Genomic DNA, 22,478 nt, shown 5'->3' with positions numbered 1-22,478 from the left:
GAGACAGGAGAATAGCTTGAACCTGGGAGGTAGAGGTTGCAGTGAGCCGAGATCATTCCACTGCACTCCAGCCTTGGCAACAGAGCAAGACTGTCTCAAAAGTAAAATAAAATAAATAAAATAAAAGGCTGGGCGTGGTGGCTCATGCCTGTATTTCCAGCACTTTGGGGGCCAAGGTGGGCAGATTATGAGGTCAGGAGATTGAGAGCATCCTGGCTGACATGGTGAAACTCCGTCTCTACTAAAAAATACAAAATAAATTAGCCGGGGGGTGATGGCGGGCACCTGTAGTCCCAGCTACTCGGGAGGCTGAGGCAGGAGAATGGTGTGAACATAGGAGACGGAGCTTGCAGTGAGCTGAGTTTGCGCCACTGCACTCCAGGCTGGGCAACAAAGCAAGACTCTATCTCAAAAAAAAAAAAAAAAATTTACTAAGCTGAATACTTTTGATATGTGCCTTTATGTATACCATATCTCAAAGATAAGTTTATTGGAAAAAGCACTTCTGGAATGATAAAAATAAAGACCTCCAAAAATCCACCCCTTTATAAGAGTAACAAAAACACTGGAAAAAATGACCAAAATCAACTTTTTCAGAACTCTGGAAGTTAGCCAAAAGCTTGAAGCATCACTAGCAGCCACTGAGGCAGAACAAGTTTGGAGATCCCCAAAAATTCTATCTTCACAGAACTGTTATTACTTGACCTGTCTGACAGCTCTCTGAAAGGCTCCATTTTCAAGGTTTCTCTTTACTTGACTTGATTCAGAGCCGATGCTGCAAGAACAGCCTTATCCCTAGGTCATTTGTTGAAAACAATCCGTGGCAATTAATATGTGCAGCTGCCTGGGAAAATACCTGCAAATCATGTATCTGTTAAGGAACTTGTATCTAGGCTATATAAAGAATTCTTACAACTCAATGTAAAAGTGGGTAAAGGATTTAAAAAGACATTTCTAGCTGGGCATGGTGGCTCATGCTTATAATCCTAGTGCTTTGGAAGGCTGAGGCATGAAGATCGCTTGAGGCCAGGAGTTTGAGACCAGTCTGGGAAACACAGCAAGACCCTGTCTCTACAAAAATTTTTTTTACAAAATTAGCCAGGTGTAGTGGCATGTGCCTGTAGTCCTGGCTATTCAGGAGAATAAGGTGGGAGAATTGCTGGAGCCCAGGAGGTTGAGGCTACAGTGAGCCTCTGCACTGCACTCATGCCACTGTACTCCAGGCTGGGTGACAGAGCAAGACCCTGTCTTAAAAAATAAATAGACATCTCTCCAAAGATGTACAAAAGTTCAAAAATACATGAAAAGGTATTCAACATGATTAATCATTAGAGAATACAAATCAAAGTCACAGTGAGATACAGTTTTACACCCACTAGGATGGCCAGTCTAATAAAGACAGGTCACAAGTGGTGGCAGAAATGTGGAGAAATTAGAGCCCTTATACACTGCTGGTGGGGATGTAAAATAGTCCTGAAAAACAATTTGGCAATTCCTCAAAAAGTTACACATAGAGTTACTATATCACCATCAATTCCATTCTTACGTATATATCCAGGAGAACTGAAAACATACTCACACAAAAGCTTGTACACCAATGTTCACAGCATGATTCATAATAGTCAAAAAATGGAAATGACCCAAATGTCCACAAATGGATGGATGGTTAAACAAATGTGGTTAAACATATGGAATACTATTTGGCAATATAACGAAGTAAAGTTCTGAATCATACTCAAACATAGATGAGTACTGAAGTCATTACACATTCAGTAGAGAAGACCATGTACTGAAATATCTGGAATAGGTAAATCTATAGGAAAGAAAGTAGGTTGCCAGGGGCTTTGAGAAATGGAGTATGGAGAATGCCTGTAATGGGTATTTGTCTTCTTTTTGGAAGGATAAAAATGTCCTAAAATTAGATATTGGTGATATTCAATTCTGTGAATATATAAAACCACTCAATTGTACATTTTAAAGAATAAATTTTATAGTATGTGAACATCTCAGTAAAGCCATTTTTAAATTATTTTTATTTTTTACTTATATATTTTTTTGAGATGGAGTTTTGCTCTATCACCCAGGCTGGAGTGCAGTGGCATGATCTCAGCTCACTGCAACCTCTGCCTCCCAGTTGAAGCAATTCTCCTGCCTCAGCCTCCTGAGTAGCTGAGATTACAGGCGCATGCCACCATACCCAGCTAATTTTTGTATTTTTAGTAGAGACAGGGTTTTACCATGTTGGCCAGGCTGGTCTCGAACTCCCGATCTGAAGTGATCTACCCACCTCAGTCTCCCAAGGTGCTGGGATTACAGGCGTGAGCCACCATGCCCAGCCTCAGGAAAGCTATTATAAAACAAGAACGCTTACTTTAAAAATTCCTTCATATCATTATTAATCACAATTACGCCTACAAGGGTAAGTCAGTTTTCTAAGGCATGGGTAAAAGCTCCAGAAAACCAGGGACTTTATATGTTTTATAGAAGAGTATTTCCCCAATATGCAGTTCCAGAGCTGAAACAGTAGGTGGTCAATAAACACCCTTAAATGAATAAATACAGATTGAGAAAGTGTTCGGAACCCAGATTTTCTGATTCCAGGTTCACCCCTCCACAGTGGAGACGTGGTGAGGCAGTGACCTCATGAATATGGAGCAAGGTGCCCTGGCCAGGATGTCACTTACAGAATTGTTGTTGCTTACTGGAAGGTTACGTTCCTTCCTGGGGAATGGACGTGCTCTCTAGAGGGACAGACACACTATTTGGCAGATGGGTAGCAACTGACAGAGCGTCCTAGCGAAAAAAGATTCAGGTCTTGGAGGCAGGTCACCCCGGCTCGATTCCAGGCTCTGTCTCTCAGAAATGGGTTTATCGGCCGGGTGCGGTGGCTCAAGCCTGTAATCCCAGCACTTTCGGAGGCCGAGATGGGCGAATCACGAGGTCAGGAGATTGAGACCATCCTGGCTAACACGGTGAAGCCCCATCTCTACTAAAAAATACAAAAAACTAGCGGGGCATGGTGGCGGGCACCTGTAGTCCCAGCTACTCGGGAGGCTGAGGTAGGAGAATGCGTAAACCCGGGAGGCGGAGCTTGCAGTGAGCCGAGATCGCGCCACTGCACTCCAGCCTGGGCGACTGAGTGAGACTCCGTCTCAAAAAAAAAGTGCTGGGATTACAGGCGTGAGCCACCGCCCCCGGCCAGTTTATCTAATCTTTCCAAGCCTATATTTCCTCATCTCTGAATGCAGGTAACAATACTTGCCTCTTACCTCATAGGGATGTTGTAAAAAGTAAATGAGAAGCATATGCATAATGCATGTGGCTCATTTGGATAATATCTGATAAACATTTTAATTTACATTGATAATATAGAATGAACAAATAGGTTTCAAATATCTTTTTTTTTTTTTTTTCCCTGAGACAGAGCCTTGTTCTGTCACCCAGGCTGGAGTGCAGTGGTGTGATCTCAGCTCACTGTAACCTCTGCCTTCGGAGTTCAAATGATTCTCCCGCCTCAGCCTCCCAAGTAGCTGGCAATACAGGTGTGTGCTACCACAGCTGGCTACTTTTTTTTGTATTTTTAGTAGAGACAGGGTTTCACCATGTTGATCAGGTTGGTCTCGAACTCCTGACCTCAAGTGATCCGCCCACCTTGGCTTCCCAAAGTGCTAGGATTACAGACATGAGTCACCGCAGCTGGCCTCAAATATCTTGTAAAAAATAAAAGGGAGACAGGTCAGTGGTTATTTTCAGACTTTGCAGGGAACTGTTACCTTAAAAGGCTGGGAGCCTCACCCCTACCCTCCCCACCACGGTGGCACTGAGCAAGGCAGAGAACAAAAACTCCTCCCTGCAGAGCAGCTCCCACTCCCTAGCAGCCCACAGCCTGGCATGAAACCAACACCATTATCTTGGGGGGTGTGGATAAAAGGCAGGAAACAGGAAACACTTTGCCTCACCTTGAGAGAGAAGAGGGACCCAGGTATTTATATCCCCGGAGACCAAATATCTTTTCCCCTCTGGGTCACAATGGTGCTACATTTGTTGTTTTTCTAATTAAAAAGGAGTACATGGAGGGGCAACTGAACTTGAATTGGTTCTCATCAGGAGCTACTGTAAACTCAGTCTTCCTATTCATTAAAAGAAAAAAGAAAAGCTTTCCTTTTGCTTGACACCTGTTAATAGCATGCCTGTGGAAATAAGAAACCATGCTCGAAAATCATCTCCAATTGCAGGATGGAAACAGTTGTTGTGATTGTTTAAGATATAATATACCTAAAGCAAGCAGCACCGTGGTTAGCATGTTGTTGGTACTCAGGAAATGGTAACTATTATTTAAAACACCTTTTCCTTAAATACTCTGCTGGTGTAGTGCTCACTACCATGGAATAAACTTAACTGAATAGTGCCCTCCAGAGGCCACTGGGAATTCAACTGTGCTGACAGTTGAAAGAAGGTCTGGACAAAGACCACAAATACCATTTAATCGTCTTTTACATTGATGCGGAGTCAGCACCACAGCCTGGTGTCCCAGGATGTATTAGAACATGACCGACTGTCTGATTTGTCACCCACAGCAGCCTTCCTTTGGCCAGGGCTTATTTGTTTGCAAGGGACACTTATGAAGACATGGAGATCTTGGGGAAACAAGTCCAGCTAGGCACCGTGGGAACTGGTGCTGGGAACTGCCAGCCCCAGGAAGGTACTGTCCCATCCCTTTTTCTGGGGACACTGTCTCTCATCCCTGTCCTTTCCTGTATGTCCACTCTGTGTTCCTCTAAACAAACCAGCTTCCTCTTGACGTCTGCCATTCTGTAACTGTAGCACGGGCATGTGGTTCTGGCTCTTTCTGGACATGAATCCAGATGTGGTTCTGTTTGGTCTTCCGGCTCATCTCACACAGCAAAGCAGCTTGGTCTCTCACTGGCTTGACTCCAGATTTTCAGGAGATTAAACTGGTTGTCACTCAAGTCTAATGGCTGGATTTAGTCTGTCTATCCCTGGTGGCTGGCCAGGAGGTGGAGGTGGGGATGCGTGTGCGTGTGTGGGGAGACAGGCCAGTGTCATGTGATACTAAACAAAGTTAGCACATATGGAACTGCAGGAAGGGCAAGTATGTCAAAGGGTCTGTTTTTCTACAAACACGGAGCTAGTATTTATATTTATAGTATTTATAGAGCTTTACCATGCGCCATGCACTGTCTTAAGAACTTTCTAAACATCATTTCATTTAATCCTAAAAGCCTCCTATGACATTTGATCCTGCAATCATTCCCTATGAAGTAACTGCTGATAACAATGTTTGTGTATCTTTCCATAATTTCCTAATGCATTTTATTCCCATTTTAAAGATGAGGGAACCAAACCTTAGAAAGTTTAAGCCAAGATTTAAGCCAAGGCAGTCTGATTCTTTTTTTTTTTTCAGGTTAGACAGGTAATGTACTGACACTGTAACAAGGTTTGAGGGTGGCACATCTCACACACGTGTGTGAACACCCAGTCATCATACTCACAAACTACAAACGGATCAAGGCAGGCTGATTCTAAAGCCAGGATGTTCAACACTCACCCCACCTTCCTCCTAGTGTAGCCCCTATAGCATGGTAGATAATTTTGCTATGCAGAAAAAACATCGAATTTGGTCTGGTTCTCAGGGAGGTTATAGTCTGGTTAAGGAAGGCAAGACTTATACATGCAAAACCATGAGTAAATGACAGGAGAGGGATCAAGTACCAAATTGTATGTTGCCATTATATTTGTTTTCTATTGCTGTGTAACAAATTACCACAAATGTAGAAGCTTTAGAGCAATACCCATTTATTAGCTCACGGTTCTATAGGTAAGAATACAGCTGTGGCATGGCTGGGCTTGCACTGACTGGAGCTGCCAACAATCTCATTTGGGGCTCAGGGACCTTTTTGAAGGGGTTAAAATATGCTATCCTGGAATACTGATTAGTTAAGTTAAAGGCACTTGAAAAACAGCAGGTGCAAAAAGATCACTTTGACCTTCATGCTGTTTCTTAAAAGCAGAAGATTAAATTCCCATGTGAAAGACGCCCTCCCTATACTAGTAAGATGCAACATCCTTGCCATCAAGGACGAGAAAGTTGAGGTCAAGGAAATTCTGTACAAAGACGCCTTTCTCTTCCTATTTTCCTACCCTATTAACTATCCTAGCGCGAGCCCCTTCGCCTTACACATGTTCACAGTTTTACTATTGTGTCCAATCCAGAATGGAAGAAACTGACAATAATTGTTTCTTTGGGTCTTCAGTATTTTAGGAGGGCTCCTGTAAAACATCTGTGAAGAAACATGTATGCTTTTTTCCTGTTAATCTATCCTATCTCAATTCTCAGGACCGTTAAGAGGATGGAGGTGGTTTTCCTGCTCCTATATCTTCCAAGATCACCGCTTGGTGGCAGAGTTCAATTCTTTGTGGTTGTAGGCCTGAGGTACCTTTTTCGTGTAAGTTGCCAATCAGGGACTGCTTTCGGCTCCTAGAGGTTGCACTTCTCCATCTGCAGTTCACAGTGGGGGTTATTTGCTTTCCTCTAGGCCAGCTGGAGCATTTCTCTCTTACTTCTGTTACCAGCCAAACTCTCTGCTTTGTTTGTTTTGCTTGTTTGTTTTTTGAGACAGTCTCTGTCTCCCAGGCTGGAGTGCAGTGGCGCGATCTTGGCTCACTGCATCCTCTGCCTCCTGGGTTCAAGTGATTCTTGCCTCCCAAGTAATTGGGATTACAGGCGCACACCACCATACCAAGCTAATTTTTTTCTATTTTTAGTAAAGACAGGTTTCACCATGCTGGCCCTGCTGGTCTCGATCTCCTTACCTTGTGATCCACCCACCTTGGCCTCCCAAAGTGCTGGAATTACAGGCGTGAACCACAAAAGATGCTTTTTTTTTTTGCCCCATCTACTGCGAGAATGAAAACCATTCTCAGCAATCAGACTGTCGACATTCCAGAAAATGTCGATATTACTCTAAAGGGATGCGCAGTTATTGTGAACGGCCCCAGAGGAACCCTGCGGAGGGACTTCAATCACATCAACGTAGAACTCAGTCTTCTTGGAAAGAAAAAAAAGAGGCCCCAGGTTGACAAATGGTGGGGTAACGGAAAGGAGCTGGCTACCGTTTGGACCATCTGTAGTCATGTACAGAACATGATCAGGGTGTTACACTGGACTTCTGTTACAAGATGAGGTCTGTGTATGTGCACTTCCCCATCAATGGCATTATCCAGGAGAACGGGTCTCCTGTTGAAATCCAAAATTTCTTGGGTGAAAAATACATCTGCAGGGTTCGAATGAAGCCAGGTATTCCTTGTTCAGTATCTCAAGCTCAGAAAGATGAATTAATCCTTGAAGGAAATGACATTGAGCTTGTTTCAAATTCAGTGGCTTTGATTCAGCAAGCCACAACGTTAAAAACAAGGATATCAGGAAATTTTTGGATGGTATCTATGTCTCTGAAAAAGGAACCATTCAGGAGGTTGATTAAGAAGACCTAAGAGTTGTCCAGCTACAGAAACAAGATGCCGGATGCTTCCTCAGACCTATATGTGATATTTAAATGATGCAATAAAAGAACTATTGATTTGGGAAAAAAACAAACAAACAAACTACAAAAAAATTAGCCGGGTGTGGTGGTGTTCACCTGCAGTCCTAGCTACTTGGGGGGCTGAGGTGGGAGGCTCATTTGAGCCCAAGAAGTTGCAGTGAGCTGAGATCATGCCACTGCACTCCAGCCTGGGTGACAAAGTGAGACCCTGTGTCAAAAAAAAAAAAGTGTGTGTGAAAAAAGTGGGTGTATGTACACATATAAATCATAATAAATCATCCCATTACTGGGTATATACCCAAAGGATTATAAATCATTCTATTATAAAGACCCATGCACACATATGTTTATTGCAGCACTATTTACAATAGCAACGACTTGGAACCAGCCCAAATGCCCATCAATGATAGATTGGATAAAGAAAATGTGGCATGTATACACCATGGAATAATATGCAGCCATAAAAAAGAATGAGTTCATGTCCTTTGTAGGGACATGGATGAAGCTGGAAACCATCATTCTCAGCAAAACTAACACAGGAACAGAAAACCAAACACCACATGTTCTCACTCATTAGTAGGAGTTGAACAATGAGAACACATGGACACAGAGAACATCACACACTGGGGCCTATCAGGGGATAGGGGGCAAGGAGAGGGAGAGCATTAGGACAAACACCTAATGCATGTGGGGCTTAAAACCTAGATGATGGGTTGATGGGCGCGGCAAACCACCATGACACATGTATACCTATGTAACAAATCTGCACATACTGCACCTGTATCCCAGAACTTAAAGTATTAAAAAAAAAAAAAAAATCATGGCCGGGCACGGTGGCTCGTGCCTGTAATTCCAGCACTTTGGGAGGCCAAGGTGGGTGGATCACAAGGTCAAGAGATCAAGACCATCCTGGCCAACATGGTGAAACCCTGTCTCTACTAAAAATGAAAGAATTAGCTGAGTGTGGCCTGTAGTCCCAGCTACTTGGGAGGCTGAGGCAGGAGAATCACTTGAACCCAGGAGGCAGAGGTTGCAGTGAGCTGAGATCTTGCCACTACACTCCAGCCTGGGTGATAGACTGAGAGTCCGTCTCAAAAAAAAAAAAAAAAAAACATAATAACTCAAACCTCACAAATTGAAGAAAATTAACGATTAATAAATGGTATTTAGATAATTAGATAGTAATTTTTAAAAAATTAGATTTATAATTTCCATCAAAATAAATGCCCATTAAGTTAACATTTAAATTTTAAAGATAAATTTAAAAATGTAATCACTAAAATTGGTAGAAGGGAGTTGTGGGTCTTTGGGAAAACGACATCATCCTAACATGTGAAGAAGTGAAAAGATGATTATAAAAGAAAAAAATCACACTTGCCTACAGAGACAGTTAAAACTTCTTATAGTAATAACAACATGTAAAAGATTAAGGAGAATTTTAACTATATGGGGTAAAAAGATTAAGATCTATAATATCTAAATGCATATCCAGTGCTGCACATGAGGGCCCCAAGAGATAACGGACAAAGGACATGAATAGATTGTTTAGATGACAAGTAAAATAAAATAGAAAAAAAAAATTAGGGCAAAATGGCCAAACTTCCTGATCAAATAAGTGCAAATTAAAACTACAAAATGAGCCATATTTCAATTAAGAAAACATAAATTTAAATGATAATACCCAACCTGGAAATGCTTCTGGAACTCTGGCATTCATACATTATTGGTAGGGGTGTAATTTGGTAAAGTCATTTGTATAAAACAATTTGGCAAAAATGTCCTTTGACATTAATACCTTCATTCCATGAAATTTGTCCTAAAAGGATGGTTCAAAAGGAAAAAACTAGTCATGGTCACAAGCATTTTAAGCAGCACATATACTAAAATTGGAACGATACAGAGAAGAGTTGCATGGCCCTTACCCAAGGATGAAAAAATAAAAATTAAAAAAAAAGTTGCCAGGCGCGGTGGCTCACACCTATAATCCCAGCACTTTGGGAGGTCGAGGCAGGAGAATCACAAGGTCAGGAGATTGAGACCATCCTGGCTAACACAGTGAAACTGTGGTTTTTTTTTTTTTTTTTTTTTTTAAAAAAAAAAAAAAAAAAATTAGCCAGGCATGGTGGCCGGTGCCTGTAGTCCCAGCTACTCGGGAGGCTGAGGCAGGAGAATGGTGTGAACCCAGAAGGCGGAGCTTGCAGTGAGCTGAGATCTGGCCACTGCACTCCAGCCTGGCTGACAGAGCAAGACGTGGTCTCAAAAAAAAAAAAAAAAAAGTTAATAAAAATGAATGCCATGTTAAGTATAACACTGACGAACCGGCAAGGGCAGAAAGAACATGCTTACCTAAGTTATCCGTGATGATTATACCTATCAAGACCACTTAATAAGGAGGAACGAGTTCGAGTTCAAATGTGTTAAGTGAAAAAGCGTAGCCACACCAGACCAATCTGGTTCCACTTTCATGTAAAAAGATCAAGAGCTGTTTTTCGTTTGCCATGGACTCTCAAGTCACATGAACTCAGCATGCCTAGATGAATCAAGCCTGCAACCACAGGAGGAACCTAAGTGCCTGGGCTGAGGAGTGGGACAGAATTAAGAAGTGGACACTGTACGGCAGGATCCATAATCCAATCAGATTGAGCTCCGGCATCACCCCACGGTCAGATCCAGTCATATCATGTATCCCAGCATCACCTCATTGCAAGATCCAATCAGGTTACACCTCATTACCGGACCCAGCCCTCAGCTTGGGGAGGCAGTGCTTTGGGAGCTATCCCTGGTATTCTCCTTACTTGACTTGTTGCAAGGAATAAAATCCCTTGCCAAATCCTCCTTCATTGTCATCATTGAGCTGTCACCTGTCAAGTGACTGAACCTACCCATTGTGTGGGTATGAAAAGGTTAACAGAAAATTCTGCATGTAGTATGATTCAAAGTAATTTTTTTTTTTTTTTTTTTTTTTTAGACGGAGTCTTGCTCTGTCCCCCAGGCTGGAGTGCAGTGGCCGGATCTCAGCTCACTGCAAGCTCCGCCTCCCGGGTTCACGCCATCTCCTGCCTCAGCCACCCGGAGTAGCTGGGACTACAGGCGCCCGCTACCTCGCCCGGCTAGTTTTTGTATTTTTTTAGTAGAGACGGGGTTTCACCGTGTTAGCCAGGATGGTCTCCATCTCCTGACCTCGTGATCCGCCCGTCTCGGCCTCCCAAAGTGCTGGGATTACAGGCTTGAGCCACCGCGCCCGGCCGATTCAAAGTAATTCTTATGGTGTTTGTGAAGCTGTGAGAAATACAGCACTTTTGTATATTGTCAGTGGGGATATAAATTAGCATAATCTCTTAGGGAAAGCAATTTGCAACAGGAATAGCAAATTTAAAATGTGATTTATTTGAGGATCCCACTTCTAGGAATTTATCCATTACATACACTCATACATATACACAAAGATATATGAACATAAAATTTATTGCAGTTTTTTGGGTTTTTTTTGAGACGGAGTCTCAACTCTTTTGCCCAGGCTGGAGTGCAGTGGCATGATCTTGGCTCACTGCAACCTCAGCCTCCCAGGTTCGAGCGATTCTCCTGTCTCAACTTCTTGAGTAGCTGGGATTACAGGTGCGTGTCACCACTTGCAGCTAATTTTTGTATTTTTAGTAGAGACAGGGTTTTACCATATCGGTCAGGCTGGTCTTGAACTCCTGACCTCAGGTGATCCACCCACCTTGGCCTCACAAAGTGCTGGGATTATAGGTGTGGGCCACCGCACCCAGCCCAGAATTCTGGACACAGCAAAAAAGACTATACAATGAAAACACCCATTAGTTGGTGACTGATCAAATAAATCACATGAGAAACCTCCAGTGGGATGCTATACAGCTGTTAAAAAGAACGAGAGACAAAGTGACATGTTCTGATTTGAAACAAGTGCTAAGATGGGTTTTTAAGATTTAAAGAAAAAAGGTTAAGATCAGAATAGTGTGGATCGTGTGCCCCATTGTGTAAAAAGACGTTAGCACAGAATACTTGTAGATGCTTAGAGAATTCTTGGAAAGATACTGGTAATAGAGTGAGGCTTGGGGTATAGCTGGTGGTAGTGACAAGAGAATGGAGGTCTGAACTGAGAAAACTTTTCACTCACTGTCCTTCCATTCTATTGCATGCACATGGTAAAACTTTCTTTTCCAATGAAAAGAATCAACAAAGGTAGTCTGAAAATAAATATATTGTAGATGAACATAGATTAGAAGGAAACAGAAAAATTGTATCTGTTGAGTTAGCATGATAGAGCACATGGTCACAGATTAGATCTTAACATAGAAAAATTAAATTAATGGAGAATTAGTGTAGGCGAATCACAAGTTGTTCTTTTCTTTAAAGTGCTGTTTTAACGTTGCCATTGAAATAAATAAAAATTAGTGTGGGAGGAGAGACGGGGTACCTGAGGAATTAATAGAATTATAAACATGTTGTTCTAAAATGAATAAACAGGAGAAGAATGAGCACAGAGAGCTTGCAAATGGTCCAGGGAGCAAGCACTTAGCAAGAGGTGCCAGTGCATCTGTGCCTGGTAGGGTAGTTGGCCAGGACACACTGACTCCTCTCCTTGGGAACTCAAGGGTCAGACCTAGAGAACAAGAGAGGAGAAACTGGGGTGAAGGAGTTAGAAGAAGATCTGGTTTGCAGATCCCAAGGAAAATCATTTCTCTGGAGAGGCTGGGTGGCAGGCACAGGGTAGATGAGAGACATCTAGATCCTGTAGATCTCAAAAGAGACACCGTCCTTAGGAGGGCGGGGCTAAACTCTCTACTTGTGAGATAGTCATCTTTTCACATTTTGATTTTTCATGACTGTCAGTAAAAAACGAAATTGAGAGGCTGGGTGTGGTGGCTCACTCCTATAATCCCAACACTTTGGGCCGCTGAGGAAGGTGGATTGCTTGAGCCCAGGAGTTCAAGACCAACCTTGGCAACATAGCGAAACCCTGTCTCTAAAAAAAATACAAAAAATTAGCCAGGCCTGGTGACATGCACCTGTAGACCCAGCTACTCGTGAGGCTGAGGTGGGAGGATCACCTGAGTCCGGGAAGTTGAGGCTGCAGTGAGTCATGATGGTGCCACTGCACTCCAGCTTAGGTGACAGACAGAGACCTTGTCTTAAAAAAAAAAAAAAAAAAAAAGACCGGGTGAGGTGGCTCACACTTATAATACCAATACTTTGGGAGGCCAAGGCAGACGGATCACCTGAGATCATGAATTCAAGACCAGCCTTACGAACACGGTAAAATCCTGTCTCTACTAAAAATACAAAAATTAGCCAGATGTGGGGGCATGCGCCTGTAGTCCCAGCTACCTGGGAGGCTGAGGCAGGAGAGCTGCTTGAACCCGGGAGACCGAGGATGCAGTGAGTTGAGATCGTGCCACCGCACTCCAGCCCTAGCAACAGAGCTAGACTCCATCTCAAAAAAAAAAAAAAAAAAAAAGGAAGAAAAGAAAATTGAACATGCATCCCCAATATATGTATATTTATTTGTTTAATGCATACATATATTATTGTGTGAATATATTATATGCATTATAAAACATGAAAAAGTTATTTTAAAAAGATAGTTTGGCTGAGTGCAGTGGCTCACACTTATAATCCCAGCGCTTTGGAAGGCGGAGGCGAGTGGATCACTTGAGGTCAGGAGTTCAAGATCAGCCTGGCCAACATGGTGAAGCCTTGTCTCTACTAAAAATACAAAAATTAGCTGGGCATGAAGGTACATACTTTTAATCCCAGATACTTGAGAGGCTGAGGTGGGAGGATCACTCGAACCTGAAGGCAGAGGCTGCAGTGAGCCGAGATTGCACCACTGCATTCTAGCCTGGGTGACACAGTGAGACTCTGTCTCAAAATATATATATATATGAAATATATATAACCTACAGTGCTTAATATTTTAAAAGCTATGTAGTTAAGTATACTTCAAGATTTTCAAAAACTTGGTTTAACGTTTTGGGATGTGATAATCCAGAAGTATAGCTTCAAGTAATTTCACAACAAACAGGTGCTACTTTTTTTTTTTTTTGAGACGGAGTCTCCCTCTGGTGCCCAGGCTGGAATGCAGTGGTGCAGTCGCGGCTCACTGCAGCCTCTGCCTCTGGGTTCAAGGGATCCTCCCACCTCAGTCTCCCAAGTAGCTGAGATTACAGGGATCCACCACCATGGCAGGCTAATTTTTGTATTTTTAGTAGAGACGGGGTTTCACCATGTTGGCCAGGCTGCTCTTGAACTCCTCACCTCAAGTAATCTGCCCACCTCAGCCTCCCAAAGTGCTGGGATTACAGGTGTGAGCCACCACACCAGGCTGGATGCGGCTTTTTTTTTTTTGAGATGGAGTCTGGTTCTGTCGCCCAGAGTGGAGGGCAGTGGCGCGATCTTGGCTCACTGCAAGCTCCGCCTCCCGGGTCATGCCATTCTCCTGCCTCAGCCTCCCGAGTGACTGGGATTACAGGTGTCTGCCAGCACGCCCAGCTAATTCTTTTTTTTTTTTTTTTTGTATTTTTGGTAGAGACGGGGTTTCACCGTCCTTGCCAGGATGGTCTCGATTCGCTAACCTCATGATCCGCCTGCCTCCGCCTCCCAAAGTGCTGGAATTACAGGCATGAGCCACCGCTCCTGGCCTGGATGCTGCTTTTAACAGCTGCCATAGCTGAAGATACCTCACAAGGATACATAGATTCAAATGGAAGAAATATGTTAGTGGCATTGATTACGATTTAATCAATCATAATATCATTTTCCAACCCTATCCACCACCTGTGCTTTGGTTTTGGTTGAAATTGTGCATTGACTTTGTGAAGTTTTTCTTGCAAACTCTGAAGTTACTGTACTTTTAATAGTTTTTAACATATAGCTCCTCTAAAATTCTTTGGAAGGTTTAAAAATATAAAATTTTGCTCTCAAGATTTTAAAGATGCATCTGAAACTTTTTGTTGGCAAATGTTAACATTTTTGTAAAAAAAAAAAGTCTTATCACTATGGAAACATTTCCTAATATCCATATTGAAATTGCCCTTTGCATAGCATGGCTTTCTTTCAAAAAGTAGTTATTTTCTTATTTATTGTTACAACGTCATCTTTACCTTGGAGAGACGTGTTTGTCCTTGCAAAAATAGCCTCCAGGAAGGAGGCCACTGGGAACTACTGTACTTGGCTTCAGAGATAAGGTCCTCAAATTTGAACCACTTGTCTTTTTCGTAGAAGAAAAATCCCAGTCATTTTTTTTTTTTTTTTTTTGAGGTGGAGTCTCACTCTATCGCCCAGGCTGGAGTGCAGTGGTGCCATGTTGGCTCACTGCACGCTGTGCCTCCCAGGTTCATGCTGTTCTCCTGCCTCAGCCTCCCGAGTAGCTGGGACTACAGGTGCCCACCACCATGGTCAGCTAATTTTTTGTATTTTTCGTAGAGATGGGATTTCACCGTGTTAGCCAGGATGGTCCTGATATCCTGACCTTGTGATCCGCCCGCCTCAGCCTCCCAAAGTGCTGGGATTACAGGCGTGAGCCACCGTGCCCAGCCCAATCCCAGTCATCTTTAAGTTCTATTACTCTAATAAATGCTTTGTTTAGAAAGAAATATCAAACCTCTTTAAATGCTTTGTTTAGAAATAAACATCAAACCTCTATGTAGTAAGATATTTTCATCATCATTCCCTGAAATAGGCCAAGAGGATGAAATGGCTGAATCAGTTTCACGCTGTTGGCCTGTTTTTGTAACCTCGCCTAAAATAAAAAAGAAATTTATTTACACATTTAAGGTTTTAAAAAATTTTCAGGGTTCATGTGATTATTAAATACATTCATATGTAAACCAAAAATAAAATTCTAAGCCCTCCAACTAGCTAAGTGGACCCTGCTTCTTGGCCAAGGGGATCCAAAGTAAACCTGAGAAACTGGTTCAGGCCATGATGGGCAAAAAGGCGTAGGACATGCCTCATTATATTTTCTTCCCTTTGGAATTCAGGCACAACAGACCAGCATTAACATTAAGATAAAGAGACTTCAAGACAGACAAAACAGACTCTTTGTAGCAGTAAGACACCAGATGCTGACCTGACTCTAGTATAGCATCACATGACAGACAGCAGGCGCTGAAAGAAATTGAAGCATTTTATTCCAAAATATATCTCTCTGACATATTTTGAAACAGACCCGCAAAGCTGTCTCTTGTGGGGAAAATCTACATTCTATAAAGGATCCCCTTCCTTTCCTAGGTCTTTTGCTGATCCAGGAGAGATTTAAGAGTCTAGCACCTTTTACAATCTGGTAAGAGACATTTGCCACCTTTTTTTGTTGTTGTTGTTGAGACAGAGTTTTGCTCTTGTTGCGTAGGCTGGAGTGCAGTGGCACAATCTTAGCTCACTGAAACCTCTGCCTCCTGGGTTCAAGTGATTCTCTTGCCTCAGCCTCCTGAGTAGCTGGGATTACAGGTGCGTGCCACCATGTCCAGTTAATTTTTTTGTATTTTCAGTAGAGACAGGGTTTCATCATGTTGGCCAGGCCTGTCTCAAACTCCTCATCTCGGGTGATCCACCCACTTTAGCCTCCCAAAGTGTAGGGATTACAGGCATGAGCCACCACCCCCGGCCTTGCTGTCTATTCTCTCTGAAGCCTGCTACCTGGAGGCTTCATCCACATAGGAAGAACTGTGGCCTCCACAACCCCCTATCTTGACCCATACACTCCTTTCTACTGATTCCAGGTCTTTTTTTGTTTCTTTCTTTTTCTTTTTTTTAGATGGAGTCTTGCTTTGTTACCCAGGCAGGAGTGCAGTAGCACAATCTTGGCTCACTGCAATCTCTGACTCCCAGGTTCAAGCGATTCTTGTGCCTCAGCCTCCCAAATTGCTGGGATTACAGGCACCCACCACCTGGCTTGGCTGATTTTTTTTAGTGGAAACGAGGTTTCACCATGTTGGCCTGGCTGGTCTCGAACTCCTGACCTCAGGTGATCCACCCACCTTGGCCTCCCAAAGTGCTGGGATTACACGTAAGCCACCACACCAGGCCTAATTCCAGGTCTTTAGATAATAACTCTTTCAACCAATTGTCAATCAGAAAATCTTTGAATCCACCTTTGACCTGGAAAGCTGTCCCCATATTGATTGATGTCTGCCTGTAGCTTCTATCCCCTTAAAAGGTGTAAAATCAGGCTGTAACCTACCCACCTTGGGCACATGTTTTCAGGACCTTTTGAGATTATGTCCCAGGCCTTGGTCGCTCATATTTGGCTCAGAATAAAACTCTAAATATTTTACAAAGTTTGACTCTTTTCATCAACATATAATTCGTAAAACTCAAATCAGTGTAATTGGGATATCCTGACTTCCTTTTTACTCTAGTTAAAGTTACTGTTACCTGATATAATTTTCCCATAAAGCATTGTTTTGACTAACAAAGTCATTGAATTTTGAAAAATACATCTTTTCTAGTGACCTCACAAATAAATAGGTCTATTTTATTATTGAAACAGAAACAAGCAAATATTCTTTTTTAAAAATCTTTTTTATTTAAAAAAGTTTCTACAAAAACAGGGATGCAGTTTCACCACGTTGCCTTGGCTGGTATCGAACTCTTGGGCTCAAGTGATCCACCCACCTCGGCCTCCCAAAGTGCTTGGATTACAGGCGTGAGCCACCGTGCCTGGCCAGAATCAAGCGAATATTCTTAATTGGAACATGTGCGAAACAGCAGTACTGAAGCCCAACTGCATAGCAGATCTCCTCCACTACACTCTTTCTTCAAAACTTCAGCAATATTTCTGTGCATCTTCCACATCTGTGGATCTGTGCATCAGAATTCGCTGACAAAACCGTGTGTTCTATTTTGTAGCTATATTGTTTTCCATGCATTATTTTAGCTATTTTTACCACATCAGGAAGACTGTTTTTCTACTGGTATGTAGTTTTTGCCTTAAGCAATTATGTTTTTAAAAACCCTCAAAACAGGCTCTTAAATATTCAGTTTACTAAAATCCTGGACTAGATTTAGTAATGTGTAATTTTAAACACTGCTAAAACATTTTAAACTATTTGTAGTTGTGTTGTGAATATTTAGATTTTAAATATCTTGCTAATTATGATGGTCTCATATCATCAAGTATTACCATAAGGCATAATCTATGCTTAGGATCAGGTTTTTCTTTAATGCTAATGGTTGTAAGTTTGTATTTCACATAGTCTCCTGACGAATTTTGTTTTTGTCTGACTTCTCAGTCTACATAGATTGTCACTGTTTTACTTCATAATTAGCACATGGTAGCAGGAAAAGAAGTGTTAACCCTGTCATATCTTATTGTCTGCTTACACCTGCATTAATTGAATTATTTTTAGGCTGGGAGCAGTAGCTCACTCCAGTAACACCAGCACTTTGGGAGGCTGGGGTGGGAGGATCCCCTGAGGCCAAGAATTTGAGACCAGCCTGGACAACATAGTGGGACCCTCATCTCTGTATATTAAAAATAAGAAATTTCTTTAGTTTTTCTGCCCATTTGGTAAAGGTTAACTCAGTTAAAACAAAATAATTTAATCCATAAACCCACTTCATCAAGTGAGCGTATATAAACTCCATTCCCTTGACATAAGCCTATAGTGGATTAAACGGGCCAAGCACCATGGTTCACACCTGTAGTCCCACCTACTTGAGAGGCTGAGATAGGTGGATTGCTTGAGCACAGGAGTTCAAGGCTGCAGTGAGCTTTGATTTTTTTCACTGCACTCCAGCCTGGGTGACAGAAAAAAAAAAAAGGAGTGGTGAATTACCGGTGAGGGGGCCTTTGTGGACCTTCCCCCCTTCCCTCAGGATATGTCATAGACTACACAAAAAATGGGACTCTCTGACATTCAGATTGAACAAGGAAGCCAGTGTCAATCTATATCTAAATTATTGGTCAAACTCAATTTTATTTAAAGATAAACAATATCTTGGGATGCTGATAATTTTTCCTCTTACCCATGGATCTTCTCAGGCTTCTCACCTTAGCAGCCACCATTCTAGAGCATGAACCATTTTCTGGTGACTTCTATGTAAGTTCTTTCTGCCCATTCCACTGGTTCAGATGAGGACTTCGCAGGAATGGATACCTGGACTAAATAAAACCCTTGAGTCAGGGAAAAACCCAGACTTGTCATGGCATTTAACAGAGACTGGTACTTAACAGAGCTTGAATATTTATTTATTTATTTAATTTTTTTTTTTTGAGATGGAGTATCACGCCCTATCGCCCAGGCCGGAGTGCAGTGGCCGGATCTCAGCTCACTGCAAGCTCCGCCTCCTGGGTTTACGCCATTCTCCTGCCTCAGCCTCCCGAGTAGCTGGGACTACGGGCACCCGCCACTTTGCCCGGCTAGTTTTTTGTATCTTTTTAGTAGAGACGGGGTTTCACCGTGTTTGTCAGGATGGTCTCGATCTCCTGACCTCGTGATCCGCCCGTCTCGGCCTCCCAAAGTGCTGGGATTACAGGCTTGAGCCACCGCGCCTGGCCTTAATTTTTTTTTTTTTGAGACAGTCTCACTCTCTTGCCCAGACTGGAGTGCAGTGGCACAATCTCAGCTTACTGCAACTTCCACCTCCTGGGTTCAAGCAATTTTCCTGTCTCAGCCTCCCAAGTAGCTGGGACTACAGGCACCCACCACCATGCCCGGCTAAATTTTGTATTTTTAGTAGAGACGGGGTTTCACTGTGTTGGCCAGGTTGGTCTCCAACTCCTGACCTCAAGTGATCCACCTACCTTGGCCTCCAAAAGTGCTGAGATTACATGCATGAGCCACCATGCCTGGCTAGAGCTTGAATTTTTAAGGCTATCCACTCCCTTCGCTCCCACAATAGTTCAGGCCTCCTTTCAGGGATATTTGTGAAGATACATCTGTGATTCCCAAAGTCAAAAGTTTCTTAATAAATTCCAGCCCCATTTAAACTGACCAACCTTACAGTCCAGCCTAAGGGCTGAGAAGACATGCACTTCAGCTACGGAACTAGCCCAGCCTTCCTCCCATAAAGGAAATGGCTAAATTTAAGTCAAAGAGACATCGCAAATGATAGAATCATCTTTTCTTTGGTGAACAAAGAGCCCTGAATTAGGGACCTGAAGGATGAGTCAGCTACTATACCATCCCTGCAGCCCTGGCATAAGAGATCCACACAATTCAACATTGTTGCTCCATACAATTCAACATTGTTATTCCAAGTTATCCAAAAAGCCACTAGTAAGGCCAGGCCTGTAACACCAGCACTTTGGGAGGCCGAGGTGGGTGGATCACTTGAGGTCAGGGGCTCGAGACCAGCCTGGCCAACATGATGAAGCCGTGTCCCACTAAAACTACAAAAAATTAGCCGGGCATGGTGCGCACCTGTAGTCCCAGCTACTTGGGAGCTGGAGGCAGAAGAATCGCTTGAACCCAGGAGGCAGAGGTTGCAGTGAGCCAACCAAGATTGTGCCATTGTGTTCTGTCCAGCCTAGGCGACAGAGCGAGACTTTGTCTCAAAAAAATAAAAAATAAAAAGGCCACTGGTATCAGAGCTTCAGAACATTTTAAACACAGTATAACAAACTCTCATCCTCAAAATCTTTGGAGAAAGATCACATCTCAAAGAATCCCATGAAGAAATCTATATAACTGTTTAAAAGCTTTGCTTCATTTTACATTGTACAAAAGAGTGATATATTTGGGTCCTTAAATAGCAGATATTGTTGTCCTCCAGCAAGAGGTCCCCTTTTGTTATTGGCGCCCTCCAACATCAAAAGATGCGCGCGCAAGTCTGTTCATTTCTGTACTTTGCAAACCCAGGTGAAATGGGAGTGAAGTACATTAGGAATGGCTCACCTAAGCATTGCAGTTGGTTACCTGCCTCTGCTTCCACAGTGACTAAGAGAGGGCCAAGGGCCAAGCAGGTGCCAAAGCTTGAAGTTCAAAAACCTTTGGAGGCAGAAGAAGAAGAAGAAGAAAAAAAAAAAAAAGCCCGAGAGTCATTTGAGGGCATTTGGTGCTCAAAACGAGAGAATAAAAATGTTCATAACTTACTTAGTACCTGGACACAAAAGTAGAAGTCAGGATTGCTGAAAATGGCCCAGGGGGTGCCTATAAATAGAAGGGTATGAAGTTGGACCAGTAACACTATAACTACACTAAAATGCTTTTATCTTTCTTCTCTGTATGGTTTACAATTACCATTACAATTTCCGAAAGTAGTGCTAAGAGTTTAAGAGCGAGTGTCTTCGTGGGTATTTGGGTTTTCCATCTTCCATGGCTGCAGTTCATCACCCAGGGGCTGCGCTGCTCCCGTTCAGAAAGGTTGTGACCAGGGTACCAGAGGAGGAGCAGGTCACTGGGATAAAATTAAAGAGCATCTCTGGATCTGGCTCTGAAACCTCAACCCCCTTTAAATGATGGCAAGTTGCTCCTTTTATGGAATCTCTTCCCTCATAAAAACAAGTGGACACTGAAAAGCAGCTGTGCATGTGGCTTTCAACAATGAGCTGTGGGCTGCGATGGAGGGTGTGGCCAAGCTTGCCAGTTTTCTTAAAGAACTCACCCCACTGGCCATTGTAGTGTTGGAAATTGTCTTGCTGCTCACTCACTCTTTCCTTAAAAGGCTTCTGATTCCAGGCTAGAGTTAAATTGGGGACGAATAACTCCCCTCTGTCATTCATCATGAAGAGCTTAGCACAGGCGGATTTCTCAGATCAGCTCCTCATTCATTAACGCGGCGCCTGAGGGCTGAGGCTGTGTGTGTGAAGGGACCACAGGAAAAAACACCAGTCACAGAGGAGAGGATAGCTCAGATGTTGCCATTCAAGAGAGAGTTCTGAAGGCCGAAAACATCAGCAGAACAGCACAGCGGTGAAACACACACAGCCTGTGAATAATAAACTGGACTGGAGCTCCCAGCACTTTTCTCTCACTTCGCTCGATTTCAACCACAAGATGGCAGGCGACGGCCCTCAGATCCTCACAGCTTGTCAGATGTCACTCCCAAGAGGTGAGGAAAGCAAGCTCCCACCGTCCTCTCCAATGGCCATCACCACACTCTTAGGAGGCAGCTGTAAGCTACACTCATAGATATTCTATGTTTTCATGTAAATAATAAACTGTTAAAAAACCATCCTCATTTCATTAGTAATTTTTATTATTATTATTATTTTTTGAGATGGAGTCTTGCTCTGTTGCCCAGGCTGGAGTGCAGTGGTGCAATCTCAGCTCACTGCAACCTCCACCTCCCGGTTCAAGCAATTCTCCTGCCTCAGCCTCCTGAGTAGCAGGGACTACAGGTGCGTGTGCCACCACGCCCAGCTAATTTTTTGTATTTTTAGTAGAGATGGGGTTTCACTGTGTTGGCCAGGCTGGTTTCGAACTCCTGACCTCAAGTGATCCACCCACCTCGAACTCCCAAACTGCTGGCATTACAGGCATTGAGCCACTGCGCCCGGCCTCATTAGTTGTTATTTATGATGTTAAAGAAAAAGTTCTAGAATTTGAGTCAGAGGGCATGAATTCTAGGCCTCGGACTTCTCTAAGATGATACTTGACCCCAGGAAACCACCTCCTGAAGCCTCAGTTTCCACTTTGGTACAATAAGAAAACAGGACTTGAATGAACCCTGGGATACCTTCCAGAAACCAAGTCTTGGAGTGAAACAGCACGTGCAGCAGCAGTCTGAAAGGAACGAAGCAGGTCAGGAATGAAGTGGGTCACAAACAAACAGTCTGTAATGCTTCATTTACACTTCATCCTTGGGGAATGGGCTGTTCCACATGGCAAGTTTTCCACATCATTGAATTTTAAATGCTGAAACTTGTTTTCCTTTTAACGTGTAAGGGAAATCTTTCTAAAGTGTATTACATGCTTTTCTGGCTTTTTTTTTTTTTTTTTTTTTTTTTTT

The 22,478-nt window shown here is 42.9% G+C and overlaps 1 protein-coding gene, 1 non-coding gene and 2 pseudogenes across 2 annotated transcripts in view; 2 read left to right on the top strand and 2 right to left on the bottom strand.

Annotated features, from left to right (window-relative positions):
* The window catches only part of PDZD2 (PDZ domain containing 2), a 324,103-nt gene that overhangs the window by 292,577 nt on the left and 9,048 nt on the right, over nucleotides 1-22,478 (bottom strand). The window lies entirely within an intron of this gene.
* On the bottom strand, nucleotides 5,425-5,528 carry LOC111545621. Its single transcript, XR_002732514.1, has one exon. It is a non-coding gene; the product is annotated as a small nucleolar RNA U13 (small nucleolar RNA).
* Nucleotides 6,929-7,502, top strand: LOC111545554 (annotated as a pseudogene).
* On the top strand, nucleotides 9,422-9,521 carry LOC111545608 (annotated as a pseudogene).

The sequence above is a fragment of the Piliocolobus tephrosceles genome, chromosome 4 (assembly GCF_002776525.5).
Source record: "Piliocolobus tephrosceles isolate RC106 chromosome 4, ASM277652v3, whole genome shotgun sequence".
Taxonomy (NCBI): Eukaryota; Metazoa; Chordata; class Mammalia; order Primates; family Cercopithecidae; genus Piliocolobus; species Piliocolobus tephrosceles.
Note: the sequence above shows the minus strand (reverse complement) of the source record. Positions and strands in the feature narration are given on the sequence as shown.